The following is a 6,430-nucleotide window of genomic DNA, read 5'->3' on the forward strand; positions in this document are numbered from 1 at the left end:
AAATCCACTTCTCTCCTCATTGAATTGAATTCTAATTTACCCTTATCAATTTTGAGAGATTTAAATTTTTTCCCCATCCTTATTATTGTTGGTATTGTTCTTTCCAATGTAACTCTTACATGCCCGAACCTGTGAGAAACAATTTGATACCAATAGTTGGATAATCTATCATGAGGTTGATAGATTTCCTTTGAATTGAAAGGTATAGCTCCCTTATCAATGATATTAAATGAATTTATTTGTTCCTAAACTAATTGGGTACATTCTTAACCTGAGAACGAAAGAGGAAAACCAAGCCAGCCCTAGACAAAACTAACTCAGGCAAAGAATTCAGTTCTACACCTATCCAACCCTAGGAATTCACACTTCCTATGACTCCCTAACATTGGTAATGTAATGTGAATGCTATATATGCAAATGCAGTGGAAAATGAAATGAAAGAGAGTGTTAAATAATCCCAATTCTTGTAATAGGAATGTCTGCAAATACTCTAATCTACAACCCATTCATTATCCAACACAAGATGCAAGATGATGCCCAAAATTGAAAATAACAATACTTTGATTGATTATAAAAACAGGAAAAATAACTAAATGCTCTGATTTAGAATAAAACCCCTGTTGCCTTGAACATCACAAATAAGAATACTCAGATTTTATTTGCTCACAACTTATGGCAAATCTATTATAAAAACTCAAACTCTTAACATGCATAATGAAAATGCAAAAAACTAAACTAAGTTCCTTCCCCCTACTCCAGCTCTCTATCTGTTCCAAAAAAGAAGAACCTCTTCAAATGAAAAGGTTTTACAATAAATACATTCTCTAGCAACCGTTTGGTTTTTTTTCAGTGACTTTTTAGTTCTGTAACTAATCTTGTCTCTTTGACTTCTCATATTTTCCTTTTGAAAATTGATATGCTTATTAACTTTTAAAGTTAATAATGATATATATTAACATATTTAAATTATATTTTAACAGTTGACATTTAAATATGTTAAATCAATATCCAAAATCTTTCCTTCATTGAGTGGACAACAAAATAAATAGTTCTGCCAGGTAAAAATGGGCCATTTTTCGTGGGGCATATCTTTTTATTCCACTATTGGATCGAGCTCATTTCTAGATATGTTCTTCCAAACTTAGTTTTCTACATTTTGACCAAAGTGATTTAAAAAATAATCACTGAGTCAAAAGATATGAGCTACTAAATGCTGGTCGATATGACTATTGCAAAATCAGAATTGATAAAATAAAATTTCCAGCCACTCTTCTTTCAATGCTCTATAATCCATATGTCTTCAATCTACAAGAATGATATCTTCCATGCTTATGATGTTAACCGTCTACTAAAATTTGGGAGAAATTCTCTGGAATGCTTATAGCGAAAATTTGATTTTTGTCTTCTCCCTTTTGTGGAAAATTGAACTTTGACTGCGAAAGGCATAGTGAAAAATGAATTTTCCATTTCCATGTAGTGGGCACAATTTTGATGTAGATTGATTCACAAATTATTTTTCTGGAGTAATCTTGATGCTAGACCCCATATACCTTCATTGTGGATTGAGATTTTCGTTTTCTCTCCTCATGTGGAAAATTGGACTTTGCCTGCAAAAGTCGTAGCGAAAAATGATTTTTTCGCTATGTATTTTTCCTTTTGCTAAAAATGAAATATTTGCTTCTCCAATGGAAAATTAGAGAATGACTATGAAAGGCGCAGTGGAAAATGAGTTTTCCACTACACTTCATTTTTCCTTTGGTGGAAAATTTCAAGTTGACTACTCCATTGCGAAAAATTCAAAAAGTGCTTCTCCAATGGAAAATTAGAAAATGTCTGTGAAAGGCACAGTGGAAAATGAGTTTTCCACTACACTTCATTTTTCCTTTGGTGGAAAATCCCAAGTTGACTACTCCATTGTGGAAAATTCAAAAAGTGCTTCTCCATGGTGGAAAAATGAACTTTGACTTCTATTTGCTTCCACATTTGCATATCTAGACTCTGAAATAATTCAATCCTTCATAGAAACTTTGTTAAGCATACTGGGAACAATTTTGGGAAATTCTTTATGGGAGGAAACTTTAAAAGTTTTTAAAAATGGTGTACTGAAAGTGCACCTACAATTATGAGGTACAAACCAATCAATCTAATCACCACAATAATCTAAATGGATGTTTGATGAAATTGAAACCTTATAAGGTATACATCACTTTCAATAGGTAACACTATAGTTTTAAATTGTGTTATATTTAGATCTGCATCTAGTAGCATTTTGACATCGTAAGAAAACAATAGATTCTCCTCCAAGCTTATAAAATCCCCAAATTCATCTCCTAATATAGTTAGTATCTTGCAATGCATTAATTCAACTGGTAAATCTATGAACCTAATCCATTTAAGTATTTTCTTGAATTTATGTTGACTAGGATCAAATTTAGGTTGTCATTCTATGAATTTGAAGTCGTATCTTTGATAAATAAATTTAAAAACTCGATATATCGATTCAAATTTAAAAGAGTTTCACTTTTACAATCAATAGACATACAACTTTCATGAAGAATGAAAATACTTACCTAGCTTGCGTATACCTACTCCCACTAGCCAACAATGCTTTTAATAGGTACCCCATTTCCACACCATTTCAAAAGACTATCATTAAGTTTACAATGTTCCTTCAAACCCTTTGAATGCCTTTGATGAAAACTACAATATTGGACTCCTTTCCATAGGTTATGGTTTTAGGGTTTGCATATCTTGTCTTATTTTGCCAAAATTGTGTCATGTACTTGGTATTCCTATTGACTTTCCTTTCCTAGTGATTGTAAACATGTTGGGTTTTGTTTCACCCAATATTTCCATGAGTCTTGGAAATAGAGTTGCAACTATAGGAGATATTGCCTTGAGTTCTATTAACAAGGGTAGGTTTTACAAAACCCTTCACACTTTCTTGGAGTGGTGAAAACTAGTTGCGAGTAGAGGAGCACAAAGACGCCCTCAAATCATACCATAGATGACCTATTAGATGAGTAGGGGAAGGATTCCTTCTTCCTAATGTAATATAGTTTTCTCCATAAGAAGTTTCTATCGTCCAAGATGTGATTGACATTAATCATATTTGTTAGATTCTATTTTTAGTCTAGCTTCTTCCATTATTATCCTCCTCAACCAAAAATCTCTCAACTTTTCTTGTTTTTCCATTCTTCACAGTCTGCCAATAATATTTTGGCCAAGCATGTGAATGGGGAGCCCCGTCCTCACAAGAGACCTTTGTGTATCAAGCCATTTTTGCATTCACATGAGCATGGATTTTGTCCTTCTCAACCATTGAATCAATAAATATATAATATGCATACATTTAAATAAAAGCATATTGTACATTGTATAGTTTTCCTACTTTGTATAATTTTCACTTTCAATAAAGGTAACCTACCATTTTGATCAGTTTTTACTTGAATAACTATGGGAGACTTAAAACAAAAAATCTATTTATCAATGTGAATTAAACTATAGGTGAAGATTAATTTAAAAAGCATTAAAGTAGATAATTGAAGACAAAACTATTTTTAAAAAGATATAATATTTTGTGTTGGATACTTTATTGGTGGCAAGAGACAAGAATATTAGTAAATTTTAGGCATGTTCTACATTTCATACTCATATTCATACTCAAAACATTTTACAAAATCCATCTATCCCATATGCTTTGATAAATGTCCATACTCCATCCAAAATCTCTCATTTTATATTAATTTGAGATATATATGAACTACCTAGAGGATAATTGTTCAAGATGAACAACACTAACTATTTGATTAAAAAATTGAATGAATAGGTGTTGGCATCTCTATCTAAAAGAGAATAATAATAATACGCATATACTTACAAGAAAATGTTGAAGGATATATAATTATGCCCCTAGAGCTATGTGGGAAAGAGCCTAAAATAATAATCACATTATACAAGAAAGTCACTAAGAAAGAAGAGCAACAACAAGAGAAGGTTATGGTTCCTAATCACTCAACTTGTTTTCTACATCAACGAGGTCCAAAGTAATATTAAGAAGATTTGACGATATATCATGAACCCCTTTTCTCTATTTTTATGAATGAAAGCAAATTAAAGAATGATCTTATTTTCTATCTCTTATATGGACATTATTTATAATTAATTATTTCATTCACTCAAACATACCAATGAAAAATTAAAATAAAACTCTTTAAAAAAAGTTGAAAGATATAATTTTGTTGATTGCATCTCAAAAAAAACTGAAATGGGCCTTTGGTCTATTGGTGAATTTGAATTGCTCTAAATGAGCCCGTAAGAAATCAAGTTTCGTTGAACGCACGACTTTAGTCCAGATTATGCACTGCATTGTTGCTCATATACTTCCTACCTCTACTAAACTACCATGCCATAGAGCTAAACCTCCCTAACAAAGAAGTGAGAGAATAAAAAGAGGACATGCTAATCTCGAGACAAAATGCACTAAAGACAAAACAAAGTCAAACTTTTTCTTTTCCAGATTCATGAAAAAATAGTGATTTTTTCCCAATTTGTTTGTTGTTTTCAATTACGAACTATGCAGAGAATGATGATCAAATGCTGAAAATTTTAGAAAAATCCATGATGTTTTGTATTTTTTGAAAATTGGTTTGTAGGGAGGATAGCTACTTCCAAAAAGACAACAAAATATCAACAAAACATTGGAACTTCCAAAAAAGGTTTGAAGATAATCAAGGCGAAGACTTTTCGGGATTAGTTAACGGCTAAAAACCCAACTCATCAGGCAACCCATTAATGGGAGGAAGAAAATGACATTAATACTGCAAAAAGAAACACAAAACCATTTGCTGCCGCTTGTATAGCAGGTGTCAACACCTCCAAAATTTCCAGCTGATTTGGACGATCCCCCGTCATAGCCCACTGTTTTCTCTTCTTCTCAACTCCACAAACGAGAAGATCTCCTCCCATAGTTTTGGTCAAAACAAGTAATATCTAATGAACTTTATATACACGTAATACTTGTTGACTTTTTCTCTATCTGTATCATTATCTTTCCTTTGAACTTCCTACATTTTTGGCCTTGACTTGTACATCTATTTCAGGGTCTGTAGATCTTGGTTACATTAATGGCTACCACCACTGATTCTTCCTACTCTTCCTCAGCGGAACAAATTCAATCAGAGTTTTTAACGGCGTCTAATTCTCCCAGGTAAATATTTAATAACATTCTGCTTCTTTTAATCATCTGGGTATTTTGAATTATATTTGATAACATTCTGCTTCTTCCAATGAATATGGATCATAAAGTTTGATCTGAAAGCTCTCATAACAAAATTCTATATAATCTACTCTAAAAGCTAAAAGCTACTATATTAGCATATTGGTTTTGTTGGTTTTCTAAAGTTTGTATAGAAACTAAACCTGCAGATTCTTATGCTTATCTTGCAAAGGAAGTGCTGATCCAGGAAAAGAGTGGATATTTTCCATAGAGGATGACCATTTTAGCTGGTCTCACTCATGGAAACCTTCACCCGGGCATAATAAGTCTCCCTCAGTGAAAAGAACATATGGGCCTGGCAAAAAGATGAGGCTATTGAACTGAAAAGAGGGTTTTCAACTTGCATGTTTCTGGGATAATTGTTTCCCAATCATTTTTTATAAGATTTTATAATGTAGGTGGTTTCTTTTCTTTTTGAGAGATGTGGTGCTTATGAGTAGCATCTCTTTCAGTTGTACTGGTCCTTCCAAATTGACAGATGAAATATAATCTATATTTTTGTGCTAGAAGACTCTCTTGGCATGGTACCTGTCAATCTATCAAGTGAAGATAGAAAGCACTTTTAGCATATCAAGATATAACACCTGGGTTGTATGGCATCCAAACTACTTACAGATATACTAAGACATATACACCGTCATAGTGCTTTACCAATAGAAAGTGATAAATGTTTTGTGGCCACTTGGCTATACCAATGCTTTACTCGGCCTATATCTGAACTACAATTTTTTTTGTTTTTTAAAATGTAGTATAGCCTTCATCTCAAATTTTTAGGTGGTTTCAGTATTTATCAAAATCAATGAAACATTGTCAACCGAATTTGCATAGGTATTCAAGATTGAGATTCATATTGCAATCCTAAAAGTAATATCTATTGTTCATCCAAATGTTGTTTCTTGGACTTCTATCATAGCCTTTACATTGAATTGAGTTAAAGTGATTTCTAAGTTGAGTGACTTTTAGTTGAAATATGTTGATTAAGCATTAATTCAAGTCAAGTTAAAACTTTAAAGGAATTCCAATGCATGTTTATCAAAACAAAATAAAATGAAAGAAATAAAAGAAAGATGAAACAGATATTGCAGTTTTGTAAATGAGGGATCATTGCTTACATAAGCATCAAAGATAGTATGCTCAAATTAAGATACACTC

The 6,430-nt window shown here is 32.2% G+C and overlaps 1 long non-coding RNA gene across 1 annotated transcript; it reads left to right on the top strand.

Annotated features, from left to right (window-relative positions):
* The first annotated feature begins 5,073 nt into the window (after window positions 1-5,073).
* LOC149557669 (uncharacterized) lies at window positions 5,074-5,732 on the top strand. The gene is made up of 2 exons (XR_016352407.1): window positions 5,074-5,209; window positions 5,428-5,732. It is a non-coding gene; the product is annotated as an uncharacterized LOC149557669 (long non-coding RNA).
* Window positions 5,733-6,430: the final 698 nt, after the last annotated feature.

This window comes from Cupressus sempervirens, chromosome 5 (assembly GCF_028749045.1).
Source record: "Cupressus sempervirens isolate cs-2001-9-10 chromosome 5, ASM2874904v1, whole genome shotgun sequence".
In the NCBI taxonomy this organism is placed as follows: domain Eukaryota; kingdom Viridiplantae; phylum Streptophyta; class Pinopsida; order Cupressales; family Cupressaceae; genus Cupressus; species Cupressus sempervirens.